The sequence below is a fragment of the Artibeus jamaicensis genome, unplaced genomic scaffold (genome assembly GCF_021234435.1).
Source record: "Artibeus jamaicensis isolate MK-2021 breed Jamaican fruit bat unplaced genomic scaffold, CSHL_Jam_final contig_519, whole genome shotgun sequence".
Taxonomy (NCBI): Eukaryota; Metazoa; Chordata; class Mammalia; order Chiroptera; family Phyllostomidae; genus Artibeus; species Artibeus jamaicensis.
Window position 1 is genome coordinate 54,714,760 of NW_026521871.1, and position 18,155 is coordinate 54,732,914.

The 18,155-nt window shown below is 51.1% G+C and overlaps 1 protein-coding gene across 4 annotated transcripts in view; it reads left to right on the forward strand.

Moving 5' to 3' along the window:
* The window catches only part of DAG1 (dystroglycan 1), a 51,448-nt gene that overhangs the window by 9,639 nt on the left and 23,654 nt on the right, over positions 1-18,155 (forward strand). Inside the window, exon 1 of one of the 4 annotated variants that reach the window (XM_037128668.2) lies at positions 11,078-11,168. The exons of the other annotated variants lie outside the window; for them this stretch is intronic. The gene's annotated coding sequence lies outside the window, so the exon portion shown is untranslated. Of the gene's footprint in view, positions 1-11,077; positions 11,169-18,155 lie in introns of those variants that run through there. 4 annotated transcript variants of the gene reach the window in all.

The following is an 18,155-nucleotide window of genomic DNA, read 5'->3' on the forward strand; positions in this document are numbered from 1 at the left end:
GTGAAAGGAGCAGCTGGCACTGGCACCGCCCTAGATGTTTGTCTTCCTCCTGCCTTTCGTGGTCTTTTATCCAAGGGAAAAAATCTATACTGTTGCATCCTTCGGCCTGAGTGGAGTGGGATGTTTTTCCTGCGTTTTAGGACTGGGAGAGGCATTTTGTTTTCATCCAGTAAAGCAGTAAGACATGGCGCTGTGCTGGGCTCGCAGTGCAAACACCGGCCCTTGTTACAAGAAAGCATCGAGTTGCTAAAGGAGAACTCTTCCTTTCAGACGGCGCCTGGCCATTCTGTGGGATTTTGGTCATAACTTCCCAAGAGGTGCGGTCTTCCCCCGAGGACCCTTTCTTTTTGGCAAGACAGGCGAGATTTTTGGCCCCAGGGTGCTGAGGTTGGACAGTGAAAACAGGGCACCCAGCAAGAAATTGGGGCCTGAGGAAGGAACTTACCAGAGGTACTGAGTCCCCAGATCCCTCCTGTCCTAATGTGGCCTTAACTAAGAGGACACTGATGTCTCTGCCTAAGTGACGTTGGGACAGAATATCTTCCCCGTAGCTGCCCCAGCAGTGTGCCCTGCACCTCTGCGTAATTACTACTTGTCATTACCACACCTGTCCTTTTTCTTTCTGGTTTAGTTCAAGAGTTCGATATTTAATAAAGGCTAGACATATTTCTTAGGTTGAGCGATGAGTTTGGGGGTGTTTTTTATTGTGCTTTATAATTACATACATGATCAGTTATTTTACATGTACCAAGTATTTTACTGGAAAACAAACCTAGACAGGAGCCCAGTGGCACCTCCCGAAAAGCTGCTCCAGCTGGACTGTGCCGGCCTGCGGAGCCTTGGGTGCTGCAGCGTCGTGCTGGGGTGGGTGGTGCTTGGGGGCACTGGCCCCTGCCAGGGTGAGAAAAGAGCTAAAACCATTTGAGGATGAAGGTCTCCGTTACTCAGACAGCATTGGGTAGATTTTGAAGAAGTTCCTTTGACGTGCCCAGGTTGGCACTCACGAGCTCCCCGGTGAGGCAGGGGGAAGGAACACAGACCACCCGGCAAGGTTGCCGCGTGACTCGAATGACTGGGCGTTTTCTTTTTTGTAAAATGTGTATTTCTGTTTGAGTTATTAACAGCAATGGCTGTCCAGTGTGAAAAGTCCTTGGTTTTCACATGGATATATGTATACTTATTTTTTCCTCATGTGACCATATGACTTCCTGACTGGGTAACTTAAAATAAGTTTAGCTTTGCAGCCAACAGATGCATTAACGTGAGACCTGGGGAGAGGGAGAGCTCCCGGCTGAGCCCTGGGCAGCAGCAGGCTCTGTTCCTGGAACCTGTAATTCCGCTGAGCTGTAGGGCTGGGACTCTTTGGAACAGGAATTTTAAGATTTTTTTGTCGTTGTTAATAGAGTGAACTTAATATGGGACTTCTGAACTGTACTCTGTAAAGGCAGTGTTCTCCCTGGAAACCTGAACTGTTCCTTGGCGCCTGGGCCCCTTGAAGGCAGGCACTGTGTCTTTTGATTCTGCATTGAGGGGCAGCTGCTGCAGGTCCCCAGTGGAGAAGCTTCAGGTGGTTTCCAGACGGTGAAAGGCACTGGTCCCTGCTCACCTTTTGTGGGAGGCCAGCGAGGGTGAGCTGTTATCAGATAAGATGACCTGGTACCACCAGAAGGGAGCTTAAAATGAAGCTCTGGATGCTTGCTCTGCATCCTCTGGGAGGGTAGCGGGGAGCAGAGCCTGCCGGGCTGCTCCCAGGTTGGACCGGGCAGTGTGGAGGGGCCGCTGCATAGGAGCCAGCGCTCCTGGAGCAGAAGCAGCCCCACTGTGGAAGCAGGTCCCTTCCTCTTGCAGGCCCTCTGGACACTTTGTCGTTGGGACACCTTGTTGTTGTTGGCCTGTGCAGTTCTACTTCAGATTTGGATCTGGGGTGAGAAAGCAGGGCACACAGTGGTGCACACGGTGATGTCCCCGTTCCTCAGCTGGTCTGCTCGCGTGGGTTGTCTGAAGCACAGAAGTGTTACCCAGGAGAGGTTATGAGTGGCTGGGTTAGGATTACTTATATTTTGTTTATGTATTTCAAGGTGTTTGTGCCAGACCCTTTTCTAAATACTTTACATGCATTCAGTCACTGAATGAATTTATAATTGGGAAAGTTAAAGAAAAAGGAACTTGATCTAGGAAATGTTTAAGATGAAATAGTGACTCTAAGCGGCCTTCTAAGACAGGCTACCCTGTGACTACGGAGGGCACTGCTGCTGAAACCCGGTCCCTGGGAGGTGACCCCGGCAATGCGCCTCTGGTTCATTGGAAGAGGGAGTGGGGGACGGGCCTCTCAGAGGTGAGGGGAGGAATCGGGGAGAGGGCCTTGGAGAGCTGACAGGCACCTCAAGATTATTTTCAAAGCCAGGCTGAAGTTGGGGTGCACACAAATGTGTCCATGACCTGTGGAGCCATTTTCTGTCCCTGATGCCATGCGTTAGGTGACTCTGGTGGGGCCTGCGAGATGGGGTTTCAGGGCTGGTCAGAGTGGACCATGGGAACCCTTTTAGTTTGGTGATGATTTAAATGAGGATGTAGGGCCACTTTGGGGAATAGTCGAGGAAGCTGCAGGAGGGGGATTAGAGAAGGTAAACCTTGGAAAGGACAGTAGGAGGAGAACTCACACGGTGAGCAGAGGAACTTTGCTGGGTTTGCTCTGTTCATCCCTATGTCACTTGGAGGAGATGGGAGGAGGCAAGGGGTCACCGTCAGGGGAGAGTGAGGGATGGGGGCTAGAGTTCATCATGCTGCCAAGGCGACAAGTGGTAGGCATGGGCAGTGGGTGCAGAGACTTTGGCCAGCCTGAGATGATGGAATTGTAGTGGCATAGAGCGAGCCAGCCTCTGAACAGAACAGAGGCAGTGAGGTCGGATCAGCCCAGAGCTGAACAATGGTGGTGCCTGGGAGGCAGTGATGGTGTGCTTTACCGGAGCAAGTTAAGGCCCCGCAGGCTGTGGGAATCGGAAAATCCACAGTGGAGAGAGTGATGACTGGAGGGGACACGTTGGGATATGGGACACCCAGTTAGAAAAAGGCACCTTTACTCTCTCCCTGGGAACCACTGAGAGATGGATAGAGAAGTCGTTCTGGTGGCTGCAGTATCAGCTTAAGATCAGCAGAGCTGTTGCAGGGCTCAGGACCTGGGTGAGCAGCCCTCGGGGCTCCTAACGCTGAGCCCCCAGGTCAGCAAGGGGTGGCCACCTTCTCTGTTCACCATTCCTGGCTGGTTTCTCTTCCTGCATGTGCTGCTTTGCAAAGTCTCCAAGCTCTGCCAGGCCTGGTTTTGTATTTAGTTTATCTTATTAATTTTTTTTAACTTTTAAAAAACTAGTATAAAATAAAAAGAGGGGGAACAAGACGCTCCCTCCCCCCAAAAAAGGATAACTTAGTGAATTATAAGGTCAAGAGACGGAGCTTTGCTGCCCCCAGAAGAAGTCGTTCCATGGGCCCCATCCCTGCTGCAGCCCCCACTTCCTTCCAAAGGTGACCCCACCCTGTCTTACTGTATCCATTTCCTTATGTTTCTTTATGATTTTGTCTCCCAAATATGTCCTTAAGCATAGGCATTGTAATATCGTTCTTCTTAAAATTTTTATTTATTTATTTTTAGAGAGAGGGGAAGAGAGAGAGAAATGGGGGGAGAGAAACATCAGTGTGTGGTTACCTCCCGCATACCCCTTACTGGGAACTGGCCTGCAACCCAGACATGTGCCCCGACTGGGAATTGAACCAGCGACCCTTTGGTTGGCAGGCCAGCACTCAATCCACTGAGCCACACTAGTCAGGGCAAGCACTGGAGTATAGTTTTGTCCATTTAAAAACTTGATGTATCTTTTTTTTTAAAGATTTTATTTATTTATCTTTAGAGGGGAAGGGAAGGAGAGAGGGAGAGAAACATCATTGTACGGTTGCCTTTCATGCATCCCCTGCTGGGAAGTGGCCTGCAGGGAACTGGCTTGCAACCCAGGCATGTGCCCTGACTGGGAATCGAACCGCGATTGTCTGGTTTGCAGGCCCGTGCTCAATCCACTGAGCTACACCAGCCAGGGCTCTTGATGTATCTTTTAAATCATTTAATCTGGGGTTTCCCTTTCTACAATTATCTGCTGAAGAACCCGGGCCCTTGGGCCTGTGGAGTCTCCCGTAGTATGATGTAGCAAATTGTGTCTCCGTGCAGTTCAGCCGTTTCCCTGTTTCCCGTGAGTTGGCAGATGGCCTGGTCAGCTTCAGGTTCGGTCCCTCAGGCAGGGCTGCGTGGTTGGGTCTCTCCTCCGAGGTGCTGCTCTCTTCTTGTTCCACACTTCACTTAGAGCAGCGACCCAGAGCGCTTCCTCCGCGGACGGCGGTGGAGCCTGGGAAGCAGCCCTGTGGCGGCTCTGCCTTCTTCATCCTCGTCAAACCAGTCTCCCCAGCCTCCGGGGCGAGGAGAAGCCTGCCTGCCTCCTCTGACCCAGTTCGAGGACGAGTTCACCACGCCGGCCCCTCTCAGTTCCTCCCCCTCTTCCTTCACATCGTCCCTTCTCCTGACTCTCAGCTCCCTGTCGTTCATCATTGTCCCTTATGTTGTCCTCTCTCTTTAACTTTTACCCTCTTATTTTTCCCCTTTTCAGGGTGTTCTGGTGGGAAAAAGGTTGTTTGAATCTTAAGAGGGACTCTCATCCTGCTTGATCGCTCATCATCTGGGGACCGTGGGAGCCGTTGGCTTACCCATCTGTGAAATGGAGGTGTTAGTCCTGATGACTTAAATGGTCGCCTCAAGCCCTGTCCTATGGTAATTGTGTTTTACAAGTTTTCTCTGTGTTTGAAAGCTATTTGAGAGGAATTTCCTGCCTCTCTATTTAGGGCACAGCCTCAGCAGTGAGAATGTGGGAACATGGGTAGGACTTAGCCAGAATCTGGTCTTTCCCCATATCCGTGCCGTCAGGCCATGTGGGCAGGGTGGGTAGAGGAAGGCTGTGGGCTGTGGTCATGGCCTCACCTGCTCTGGGGACAGAGACCCGCCTTACAGAACAGGGAGGTGTGTGCCAGCTGCGGTGCTGCTGCCTGCCTCCCCGGCAGGTGCTGAAGGAGTGGGCGTGCGGAGGGCGGCAGAGCCTGCTTCCCTGTGGGACTGGGCTCTGGCCGCAGGCCGGGCGTACGTAGCTCTCTCGTGTGCAAGCCCGCTGCCGTTCACTCCAGAATTTGGTGGGCAGCCCGAGTCTGTGTCTGGTACGAGGGTGACTCTGCTCACCTCAGGGACAGAGCCACGGCCCGATCCACTTTTGCCTTGAGGACCTGGGGTAATGGGCTGTGTTCTCGCCTGGCCTGTCCCTTTGTATTATACCGGCCTGTGTCCTTTGGGCGGGCACTGCCCCTGGGATGAGGTGTCATGTGATGTGCCGGATTCACCTGGCTTTTCCCCAGGGCTGCAACACTTAGTGTGCCTGTGGTGTTTTTGTTGTGCAGTTATTTCACATATTTTATTTATTTTATACTTAAGCAGTTTTGAAGCCAAGTAGATTCAGATTTTTGTTTCCTGTATGTCAACCAAGGTTGCCTAAGTCTAAGGAGGTAGACCAGGTTTTCTCTTTCTTTTCTTCTTTGAACCCCTTGTTTCCTGAGGGCTGGCCTTCCAGGAGGAGAATGTAAGGAATCCCGGTCGGGGAGGTGCGGGGTGTGCGGGAGGAAGGGTGGGGAGACTGGTGGACCCTGCTGGTGGACCCTGCTGGAGCTGCCCGGGGGCGCGGAGGTCAGCGACCAGCAGCAGGCAGGGTGTGAGGAGAGCACTGGCTTTGCTGCACAGAGCCCTGTGCCACCGTGCTGAATGGAACTCCTCAGGATACGGGGGAGGCAGGAGTGCAGCCAGGGCGGCTGCTCAGGTGGGGAGCAGGTGGGCAGCTCTCGGGGAGGCCCTTAGCGTGAGCCCCTGCTTTGCCTTGGGTGTTGGCAGGGAACAGGCTCCAGCCCAAATTACTCCAGGCCAGAGCAGGGTTTTCTCAGTTTTGAGGCTTTGAAAAATCTGCTCTTTTGTAGATAAAGATGTTTCACTGAATCTCTTAACTAGTAGTGTTTGACTTTTTTGACGTCACTATTTTTTAAAAAGTTGAAGCACACTTTACATGTAGCAAAATATGAATCATAAATGTACAGCCCGCCACATTTTTACTGCTGTATAAATTCGCTCTCATGGGCTTGTCTTTTCTTGCTAAGCACCAGGTCTCTGACATCTGGGTGGCTCTGTACAGCGGTTCTTTTCTGCTGTCTGCAGTGTTTCACATACGGGTAGACCAGTTTGCTCTTTTTCCTGTTGATGGGCATTTGCGTTGTTCCAGTTTTGACCATCGTAAATAATACTGATGAGAACATTTTTGTCCATGTTTTCTGGATAAATACCTAAGAGTGGCTAGCTGGATATATTTGATGTTTAATTACTGGAAATTTCACTTATATACTTGCTGTATTTTAATTTTGAACATTTTATTTGGGGGACTTTCCAAGTACACTCAGCTAGCACGGTGAATCCCACGTACCTGCCACCAGCCCCTGTACCGTCCTCAACTGGAGGCTGCTCTTGCCCCGCCCACACTCTAGAGAGAGAGGAGGGGGAGACAGACGCTGACAGACTTCCATCTGTTGTTCCACATATTTATGCATACGTCGGTTGATTCTGGCATGCGTGCTGACCAGGGGTTGAGTCCTCAGTCTTGGCCTGCCTGGACGACACTCCAACCAGCCAAGCGACCCGGCCAGGGCTCAGGTGATTTGCAGCACATCTGCTGCATTCTGTCACTTCGTCCATGGGTGGCTTAGTGTGTTTCGAGAAGACACTGTAAGCACATCTGCTGAAGGGCTTTGTGCCCTTCTCTCAGGCCCTAGTGGTCTTCCCTGGGTTTAATTGTACTGTGGTCCTCACGGCTCCCAGTTCCTGCTACTCTTCACCTTGGTGGGGCCGCCTAGGCCACCCGGTTTTTCCAGGCAGCCTTTGAACCAGGAACCAGCATGATACGGAGTTGGGAGGATTACCTGAGGACTTTGGAATGCCGGTCACTGATGCGGGCCCCACCTTCTGTTGGGCTGATTGTTCATGAGGTCGGTTGATCTGGGAGAAAGATGAGAGTGGATTGGTCAGTGCTTCTGTGCTAAGGCCTTCGATGGCAGTGACCTGGGGGGGTGGTCTTTCCCTAGCGCTCCAAGAGTCTGGGGGTGTCACCTATAGGACAGCAGGGTCCAGCAGTCCTTCCAGACCTTGCCCCTCAGTTGAAGGAGCATGGACATCAAACTTGGGTGTGGAAGTACTATTTAGGAAAGGTTAACGTTTTTCAGAACGGGGGAACCACAGTCTAAAGGTTAGACTAGGGAGCCCCCAGACACTCTCTTGCTTCCCTCGCTGCCCTCCTTGTGCTCAGCACTTGGATCTGCTTTCGCACAGCCCTGAGCCCAGAGTAGTTTTCGGTGGACCCAGAGGGCTGGTTCAGGGAAGTAGCAACAGGGGTGGGGGGTGGGGGGGCGCCCACAGGTGCCTTATTGCTGGGAATAACTCGCCCATAAATTCTCCAGAGCAGTTTTCCTCTGAGGTAGTCAAGTTTGAGTGGAAAAACAGGGCACCATGTTTTGATTCCTGAGCAGTCTGGATGCTCACCTTCCCACGTTTTCCTGCTGCCTCATTGCGACATGCCGTGACTTCCAGGGTGCATTCATGACGCTGCTGTCCACCAGCCGGTCAGTCAGCCACGCAGCAGACGGGCAGGCTGCCGCTCCCCGCTGTGTCAGCCTGTCTCCCCTTTCTTCCTCTTCCATCCCATGTCCTGAATGAAGGGGTTTGATGGTAACTCAGTTTCAGTGAAGGTAAGAAAAAAGTTACTTAGCCCTGGCTGGTGTGGCTCAGTGGATTGAGTGTCAGCCTGCAAACCAAAGTGTCACTAGTTCGATTCCCAGTCAGGGCACATGGCCTGGGTTGCAGGCCAGGTCCCCCAGGGCGGGGTGCACGAGAGGTAACCACACATTGATGTTTCTCTCTCTTTCTCCCTCCCTTCCCCTCTCTCTGATAATAAATAAATAAAATCTTCAAGAAAATTACTTATATCTTTAGGTGGGGAGGTAAAGACCAGACAGCTGATGGCATCATGGTGAGGCTTACTGTGTATCTCCTGAATGGGGACCGTGAACCTGGTACCGGGCAGCCCTGGCTTCAGCCTGCTCACACACGCATGAAGCTCTGGGAACTCTGAATGTGGTGATGTTTTTTCCTCCAAAAGGGAAGGCTCCTGGGAAGGGAAGATGAAACTATTTTTAATCTTAAGCAAACATAGCCCAGTGTGGTAATTTCAGGCCCTAGTGTTTGACATTTTCTTCTATTATAACCTAAGTCACTTTGAAAACAAAGTCCTTTTTTGTATATTTTGTGTTTGTAGTGTTTCTTGAGGAAAATGCTTTTAAAATACCCTCACTTCCCCTTGTAAACCTGGGGGTCCCGGGGTCCTGGTGGGCAGTGTGTTTGAGTCATGCAGCCGGGGGTCTGGTGCCTGGAGCCTGGACTGCTCCTGGACGACGTGCTGGGGTGGGAGGTGAGTGTGGGGGGCTGGGGTTCAGGACACAGGCGGCCACGGTCTGTAGGGCCCGCCTGCTGACTTTGCCTCGTGACTGTTGATGAACATCCCGCTCTGCGGGGAAGAACCAAGGTCCTGAGAGGGGAGGTGGACCGTGTCCCACATTCCTTTTGCTTACCACTGTTTTCTTTCCATTTTACGGGGCGTATGTTTTTGTAACTTTTAAATTTCGATCTACCTTCAAATTTCCAGAGTAATTACAAGAAATACTAAGAGGAACTGTGAAATACTGTCTCACCTTGAGTCTCCATTTGTCACATTGTGCCATGTTTGCTTTTGTCATTCCCTTTTCCATACATAACTTTCCAACCCCCTGCAGCCATCTGAGTAATTGAGACACATTGTCCCCCTTTACTGCCGAGTCCTTAACCATGTATTTCCTAAGAAGAAGGGCGTTCTCTAAGTAACCACAGTACGTCTGCCAGTGTGAGGACGAGGGACATGGGCATGCTGTCTGGTCTCTAGTCCGCACTCAGGTTTCCTCAGATGCCTGGTAGCCCCTTGGATGGCGCCGTGTGGGCAGGCACAAGGTCCTGGTCTGTTCTGACGGTCGCCTAGGGGCGCAGCTGCCTGGCAGCCTTCTCCACTCTGTGGTTGCTGCTTTCCCTTTGTTTGAAAACAGTTTGTGGGCGGGGACACTGTGAAGCTATGGAGATACTCGGTTTCTCCTCAGACTTGGACCCTTACTTTCAGCATCCGGCGATGCTTCTAAGACCATCGTTACTTCTCTCTTCTCTGTTAGTTGTCATCTTACTCGAAGACGAATTTCCTCATTTCTCCATTCCTCATGTGCTCAGTGGTTCATATTAGTTTATATTGACAACTCGTTCAGAGTGGTACAGCTCACTCTTGTCATTACGCATTTTGATACCCCACTTGTCCCAGGTGTAAGCTCCTTCAGGCTGGTTGGTTCTTGTGTTCTTTTGACCTGTTCCCGTCACTGAGCACTTCCTGACTTCAGTGCAACAGACAGCCCTGGCTCCTTTCCCCAGCCTGGCATCAACCCTTTTCACAAGGAGCCTTGGTTCCTTTTTAGTTGAAGTGGCACTTAGAAACCAAGATATGGGTGCACGACACATATTTTTAGTTATCGAAAGTGTTTTAAAATAGATAGCATTTTGATTTTAGTTAGTTAATCATGTTGCAGTTGAATAAAGGGTTTTCATGAGTGTCCAGTTCTTGACTTCTGTTAGAAGTGGAACAAGTGATGATATATCATATTAGCACAAATGGAATGGAGCTGGAATGAAAGAACAGTTGAGGGGCCCTGGCTGGTGTGGCTCAGTGGATTGAGCACTGGCCTGTGAAGCAAAGGGTCACCGGTTTGATTCCCAGTCAAGGCACATGCCTGGGTTGTGGGCCAGGTCCTCACTAGGGGGCATTCCAGAAGCAACCAGACACTGATGTTTCACTCCCTCTCTCTCTTCCCTCCCTTCTCTCTAAAAAGAAATAAATAGAATCTTAAAAAAAACAGTTGGGGGAAGATAGGGCAGTATCTGATACTGAGTAGGTGGTCAGATTTGTTGAATAAAAATCATCAAGGAAATATATTTCCATTATGTGTTTTTTTGTTAGAGCCAGGTGCTCATGAAAAAAAGAAAAGCAATTGTTGCCGAAGCAAATAGTAGGTGTTCCTGTGATATTTACCCAGAGTCTTTCCTCCAAAGAATGAAACAAACAGCAAGTATCATTTAATTTGCCATTTGTCCCTGTTACCTGTGTTTATGCTGCTGATCGTTGTTGTAGCTGGTGTTATTTTATCATATTTGCCCAGCAGACAGAGTTTCTGGGAATAGACTTAGACTTATAAAATATTTTTTAAAAAATATGGTGGTTTTTTTAAAAACTCCTGTTGGTGAAAACCCTTTTCATTGCTCCGTTGCACCTGCTGTCGCTCTGCTCTCTGGGACCTCTGATAGTCGCTGACCTCTCGCCTGCCCCATACCCCGAGGACAGCCACAGCCCAGGTTCTGTTGGTCAGGACCACTGCTTTCCTGTTGAGGGGCGCACGGCATTAGGACAAGTTCACCCTCCTCCAGGAGGTTTTGGAAATGATTCCCTTAAAGCCCGCTGTGTCAGGCACATACCAAGGGCCGCGCACCAACCGTTGAGAGGCCTTGGTGCCCAGGTGCTGCAGTTGGTGTTGCTGGGTCTCCCGGCAGGACACGAGCCCTGGGGGAGTACCCAGGGCCAGACAGGTGCACACTGTCCTGTACGAGGTGCTTGCCAAGTCTCAGAAACCTGCGGAGGAGAAGGCCTTGTCACTTCCTCGGCCCACGGTCAGTGTCGGATTTAATATTGTACTTGGTGGTTAGTCTGCTAAAAGCAGAAGGTAGCTGAGATCTCTGGATGCGTTGCAGGTAGTTCGAAAACCCGATGTGCAAACTGTCACTTCGCCATATTAGAATTAGCTTAGAATTGTTTCCAGAGCCACCCGTCCCAGAAGCTGCTGCTCAGGTTTGCAGCTGCACTAAACCTTGCGGTGCGAGAGATGGAAACTCTGGTGTCGAGGCTGTGCCCGGTGGCTTCCTGCCTCTCAGCTCTTCTGTAAGTAGAGTGCGAGTGACTTTTTGAGGTGCCTGTGGATTATGCGTTTACAAAGAGAGGCAGATTAAAGAGAGCTTGATTAAAAAACATCCTCCAGCTCTTCAGAGAAATGCTACTGGCACCTGGTGAACTGGCTATATATTCTCTGTCCCAGAGAAGTCTGGATTTTTCTCTGATCATTTGCTGAATATACCTGGTAATTGTCTGGGGCTGGCAGAGGACTGGAGGGCTCTCCCTCCCTGGGGTGAGAAGTGTCTCCGAGGGGTCTCCGGCTCCCTCTTTGCTCCTTCTTCAGTCCTGAGGCAGGTTGATGGGTGCGGCACCTGCTTGGGTTGGAATAGTCAGCCAGATCCCGGGAGGGTCCCTACAGTGGGGTCTGCAGGGAGGGACTGAGGTGGACTGGGTTTCTTGACCATTTTTTTTCAACCAAGTAAGAAATGTTTCCAGCCCACCCTGTCTTGTTGTTTTAGGATGAACAGCTTGGTAAGGGTGTGGCGGCCACTCTCATCAGTCCCTGTTGGTCGCTGCCCTGGTGCTCTTACCGCCACAGGTCCCACTTCCCCACACAGACATCTTGTCACGGGATAGCTAGGTGGAGGGACAAGTGTAGGCACAGAGGCCAAATCCTTCCTCAGTCAAACTCTAAAGGGCAGCTTAGTCCGAGAAGCCAGAATCACAGCTCCGTCTAGTTGACTGGAGCCATCTCTTTTGTCTGGACCTCTGCCCTTTTCCTTGGACTGACCAAGGAAGTCCGCAGAGGTCGGGCAGCAGCTCTCCCCGGTTCTGGGGGGGCCAGTGTGACAGGGGGCCGCACTGCCGTAACGCCCTCCAGGGTCGTCTCTGTCCCTGTGTGAGGTGGACCCGAAGCGAAGTGCAGGTTCCTGACTCCTGACTAGGTCTGTTCTTAAGTCCACAGAACTTTTGAGGTTTATTGGGTAATTTTCTGTAGTGAAAAGACATCAGATAAATTTCTTATTTTCAAAAGAGGTCCTTTGAGTAGTTACTTCGCAGCACAGACAGAGACTGTAGAGGGCAGGGCGCTTACGTGCTCTCGTTAGAAGCCAGTGGGAGATTCGTGGGAAATAAGATAGAGCATCTGAAGAGTTCAGTGGTGGGCCCGTGGGGTCTGTCCATCTGGGCCGTGGGAGTCCGTCTGTGTCTGAAAGTGGCCTGGCTTGGGAGTTCAGATTCCAGCTGCCACTGGAAAAGTACTTCGTAGCTGCTTCTCTCTCCCCAGTACCTGGAAACAAGTAAATGATAGCTGTACCCTTTTGTTAAGATGAAAGATCTTTTGCATTTGTCTTCCCTTATCTCTTTGCTTTTAATGTTTAATCCTTGGACTCTAAAATGCAGGAATTAATTTCTAAATAATTACTACTGAGTGGAAGCCTACTTTCCCCCTCGTGCTAAGGGAATGATCGGAGCCTACGGAACGAGGAGGTAGAGGCAGTGGGAGGGAAGGACAAGGGTGACTTCCAGGGTTTCTTCAGTTGTATTGACCCTGGTGTGAATTCATGTGGCAGAGGGCGGGTGGCTGGGGAGCTCCTGCAGCTTTGAGGAGGAGGAAAGTGCCTAAATGTGGTGGATTTTCTCTGCCTTCCTTGGTGCAGAGGTGCCTGAACTGTACACAATTCCCTACATCTGAGCCGTGGTCCTTGGGGAGCGGCCCAGCATCCTCTGCTGGGAAAGGCCATAAATGCGGGCTTGGCAGGGTCCAGCCCAGGAGCTTTGCCTTCACCAGTTCCCTGGGAGCCAGCGCTCTTAGTTGCTGCTCCGGGCCGCCAGAGGCCAGGCACGGCAGGTGTGTCAGTCCTGCTCAGCAGTGACCCTCGTGCACTGCTTTATTGCCTGGCCGTACAGTGGCCCTAGCTTTGCGGAGCAGACTTCCAGAAGTCTGCAGGGCCGTTCTCTGGCTGTTTGCCCCAGCCTTTGGAAGCACAGCCCTAAATCCTGCCAGGGAAGTTGGTGATTTTTCAGACTGTGTATAGTTGTGGCAGGGCTGAGGTAGGTAGAAGGGCCAATTAGAGCCCTGTGTGGGAGGGTAGGAATTCTGCTTGCAAAAGTCTGAGTAGAAAGAGTGGGATGCTAGTTTTGTCTTGTCCTTTTTAAAACGAGGTTTGTTGATCTTTAACTTTCTGGCATGGTTGAAATGTTTTTGATGGTTGAACCTTAAGAATGTGGCCCAAGACAAGTAGGTGGCTAAAATCAGGTCACAACTTTAAACACTGAAGGTTGAAGTATTTGCCTAGAAAAACACTCAGTACAGTGGCACCCTACAGTGAAGGTGCAAGAAGTCAACGCCACCAGGGGCCAGACACCCCCGTTTGGCTCCCGAGACCTGTGCTGTGAGGCTGCTCGCAGGGCCCAGGACTGCAGTTGGGGCACCTGAGCAGGAGCTTGTGGCTGTGGCCCCTCCTACAGTTCATCTCACTCCCTGTTTTGGAGTCTGATTAGCCAGCTAGGTCAGGAGGGCCAGCAGTCAGCACACTTTCTCTCAGCTTAATTCGTTGAAGTCAGACTAGCATATTTGTTTTGAGCGACTGCATCTACTTTTACTGTTTTGTAGCACGATGGAAAATATATCAGAAAACTTAGCTTTTAACTTCAGATTGTGAAATCAGGTGATTATTGCTTTTGAGCTGGGTGGATAATTTCTGGGATTTTGGTGGAAATCCTTGCTTTCCCTGTACTGATGGCTGCCGAGTGCCTGCTTGGTACAAATCATCTACGGGGGGAGGGGGAAGCAGAGGGGGTGCTGCCCAAGTGGGCCCCGTCCCCTCCGCTACCCTCACGTACCTCCCAGACCGGGGCAGACAGCGACCACCCTGCCCTCGTGGTGTCGTGTTGGGTTGTCCCACTCTGCCTTTGTACTGAGGTGGGCAGGTGGCTGGGTAGCCCAGGAGTTTAAGTTACCTCCCCAGCTATCCAGAGACCAGGCAACTTAGTTATCTGTAAGCACCTGTGTGGAAAAAGCCTGTTTATAATACATAATTACTCAGTTTGTCACCTCTCGCATTTTGTGGTTTAGTCATGTGTGTAAATCTTAATGGAATGTTTTTGTATGAAGTATGGGAAGACCTCGTGCGTCGCGGATGAAGTTTCACACCTGTCACGGTGTAGGGAGTCGGTAAATGTGCAGTGGAGTGTTGATTAGTGTTGGGCTGTCTCGAGATCGTTGTAATTTGCTTTGATCGGGTTCTTGGATGCCATACAGGGTACGCGGATGTGGTAGTTCATTCCCACTTGGGTTCCTCGGAGTCTGGCGCCCACTTCTGACACTCACTCCTTCCCCTCTACACCCCTCCCAGTCGTGCCGCCCCAGTCCGATGGACGGCCAGACCTCGGCCTTGTCTTTGGTCTCAGTTTGCCCTTTTCTGTCCTCAGTGCCCTGCCTGGGCATCAGTGATTAAAAGACTGGTCCTAAAAAAAAAAAGACTGGTCCTAAGCCTCGTAGGTGTTTTTTTCTGAAATCTAATTAATTGGTGTGACTCTGAGTGAGGTTTTTTTTTAAATGCTCACCTGAGGACATCTCCTCATCGCTTTTAGAGAGAGAGGAAGAGAAACCTCAATGGGAGAGAGAAGTGTCCACAGGTTGCCTCCCATTTGTTCTCAGAGCAGGGATCCAACCCACAACCTAGGCATGTGCCCTAACCAGGAATCAAACCTGTGACCTTTCAGCTATGGGACAGCTCTCCAATTGTACCACACAGGTCAGGGTGAGTAATGTTTTTTTAAAAACACATTTATTTATTTATAATTGTGATAAAATGCATGTAATATAAAATTTACCATCTTAACTATAAAAAATGTTTAGCCCTGGCTGGTGTAGCTCAGGGGATTGAGTGCGGGCCTGCAAACCAAACAACCGTGGTTCGATTCCCAGTCAGGGCACATGCCTGGGTTGCAGGCCAGTTCCCAGTGGGGGACACACGAGAGGCAACCGTACATTGATGTTTCTCTCCCTCTCTCCTTCCCTTCCCCTCTAAAGATAAGTAAATATTTTTTTAAATGTTAAAATTGTGGTTAAAAAAAGCACGTGACATAAAATTTAACATCTTAACCATTTTTAAGTGTTCAGTATGAGTAATGTTTAACTAGCAGCATGTGTGGAGGTCAGTGGCGTGTAGAAGGAACTGTTTTTCTGTGAGGTTTATCACGTAAGATGTTAAAAATCTACCCAGGTTAAAACCCACGGTCCAGTGGAGTTGGCCATTCAGTCCTGGGTTTGGGCCTTGTCTTTCTTCCCTTCCTCTAAGAAGGGTTGCACCTGAGTGAGTTTGCACTCAGGTATTAAACCTTTGCTTCCTTCCTGCCTTTGTTGAAAAAACAAACCACCAGCAGCAGAAACCACTGCCCTTCCTGGACCTCTGCTTTTGGTGTCTGTGGTGGCAGAGAGCTGGCGAGGTTTCCAACGGAGGAAAGGTTCAGAGTGACTTTCTGTTTGACAGACTGCTGTGTAGCGCCTGCTTCCCACAGGCGGTCACTGTTTTCTCCCACATATTTTGACTTTTGAATCTCTTGCTATATCTGTGACCCCGACTCCTTTGGTGGGGTCCCCACACTTCTTGGTGTTCCCCCAGCGCACAGGCTGGGCAGGAGCTCGCCTCCTGCCGGGGAACCTCACCTGCCTCCTGAGCTGCGAGTGAGTTGGGGTGACTCCTCGAATCTTCCCCACTTGTGACTTGGCCCCACACCTTCCTCCTCTGCCGCCAGGGAGTGAAAAAGGCCTGCTTTGAACTCAAAGCAGAGGAACCTGCCTGTCTTTTCAGCCTGTGGAGCCCAAGTAAACAGTGACGTCACACTGTTGTTTTCCACTGCGTGAGTGCATCCTGTTGACTGGCAGACTGAGCGCCGTAAATTGGTTAACCCACCAGAATTTTTGTATTAATGTTCGGCTGGCTAATGCTTTGTTTTGCTCGATGGAACCTGAAGTGGTAGTTTCAGTGAAGTTTTTGCTTTTGACTTTTCTATTTTCTTTAAATGTTTTCATTACTGTGGCAAAGGATAGCAGTTTGCCGGTTTATTTTTGCATAACAGCTTTGGAAGAGTTAGGGGTTCTGGGGAGTGGTGGGGTGAGCTGGCTCTGCCTCTGCCTCACTTTGCGTGATTAATAATGGGTTGAATCTCACTGTTCCTTCATTCTTAGAAGGTAAAAACAAGGAGGGAGCTGGCCTTCCAGGGGTTCGGTGAAGATATCTCAAAGTCCCGTTCCCTGTGAGTTGTCTGCATGTGAGGAAGCAGGGACTTTACCCCGAATGGAGCCGATGCCACGTCTGCGTTTGCTCCCTGCGTGTGTTGGATGGAAAGCGCTGGCTGAGCCTCCTCTGGGAACGGGGCGCCCACTAGCTCTGGGGAGGCAGCCCAAACGCAGCAGAGTGCCTCCCTCCTGGGGCTGGGCTTCCAGGGGACTTGCCTTCTAGTTGGCAGTCTGGGCCAAGTGGGTCTTCTCATGGGCATACCTCTGTCCCTCCGCAAGGCACATGCTTCCGTTACACGTAGATGGGGATTAGTGTTGGTGGCAGAAGGCTTCCGTCCTGCTGAACTCTGCCTGCCTCAGATGCACGGGGTCCTCACCTGTCACATACAATGTTTCTGATTCTATATTGTGCCCTTGCCGACTGATCTAGTAAAGTATAAATACACCTATCTCCAGGACAGAGCTTTGTGTTTTGGGTTACAAAGGGCGTCACCTTTCAGGCACTGCTGGACACGGGATGGTTTAGTCTGCCTGTCCTGCAGAGTTGGGGTGTTGGAGAAAGGAGGCATGGGCAGGGCTCCACCCACCGCTAGCTGTGGTTCCTCCCTCTGGGAGAGGGTACTTCCCCGAAGTGCGCTCAGGGTCTGGGCTCCCTGGGCGCCTCTCGGAACCCAGACTGTTCTTTCATCGTTGAAAAGTACCCCAGGAGCCCGGTGGAGGTGCTCAGGCCAGCCTGCTGTGGTGGTGCGGCCTCATTGGTACTGTTAGGTGCTGAAGGAACGCCTGGCCAGAGAGGCGTAGGGTGGACATCTGGGGCACTGTGGGCTCTCCTCCCTGGCGCCGGTGGCTCTTAGTGGTAAGAGTGCAGGTTATTCCCAAGAGAAGAGGGAGAGGGGTGGCCTGAGTGTCTTCTTAACGATGGCAGTGACCCAAAGGGCTGTGATGTGCCCGCACTTTGTAGGCTCCAATGCTTTTAAGGTTTCTCTGTCCGCAGGGTGGACCGCCTCGGACTAAGGGATGGGATTGCTTCCTGGCAGCTATGCCATTTTCACACCATATGCCATGGCTCTGCGTGCAGAGAGCCAGGTACTTCAAGGCTCTGGGAAGGTCCCTCTTCACAGCGTTGGACTTCACCGGAAGCCAGGGCAGCGCTGAGTTCAGACTTAGTGGTGGGCACTGCACTGGGTCCTGGCACTCATTCCCTCCACCCAGTTCCCAGAACGAGAGCCTCGGCAGCTTCTGCCAGGCGGTCAGTGGTGAGTGCAGCTGAGACACATTCCTGGGCTGCCCCAGCACTTCCTGGTGTTGCAGAGGGTACAGTGTAAGTGTGCGTGTGCGTGTGCAGTGTCAAAACGCGTGGCTGTGTCAGACCACTTGACTCTGGCCATTGTCTTTCCCTGATTCCTGAGCCCCTTCTCTCACCATGTTCTGCCCACAGGTTCTGCGTGACTGTGTTGAATGTCACCCCTCTTTGGGCCTTGGTCCCTGAAAAATGGCGAGGAGGATCTCTGCAGTGCCTCCTGCTCTGAGTGACCGAGTGTATGATTGGGCGTAAAAACCTCCCAGGGAGCGTCCTCATCAGGGAGTGTGGGTGCAGCCTGCCAAATTCCCCCCAAGGGGAGACGTGACCCTTGCTTATAAAAAGCCAGCATCAGAAAGACACAGGGCTGCTTTTTGCCAAGTTGCATAAAGATCTTTTTCTCCCCAGAGCATGGAAAACCAACACATAGCAGTTGGAGTGGTGCCTGGGACAGCGTCTGCTTGCTAAATGCAGAGCTCTTAGTCATGAA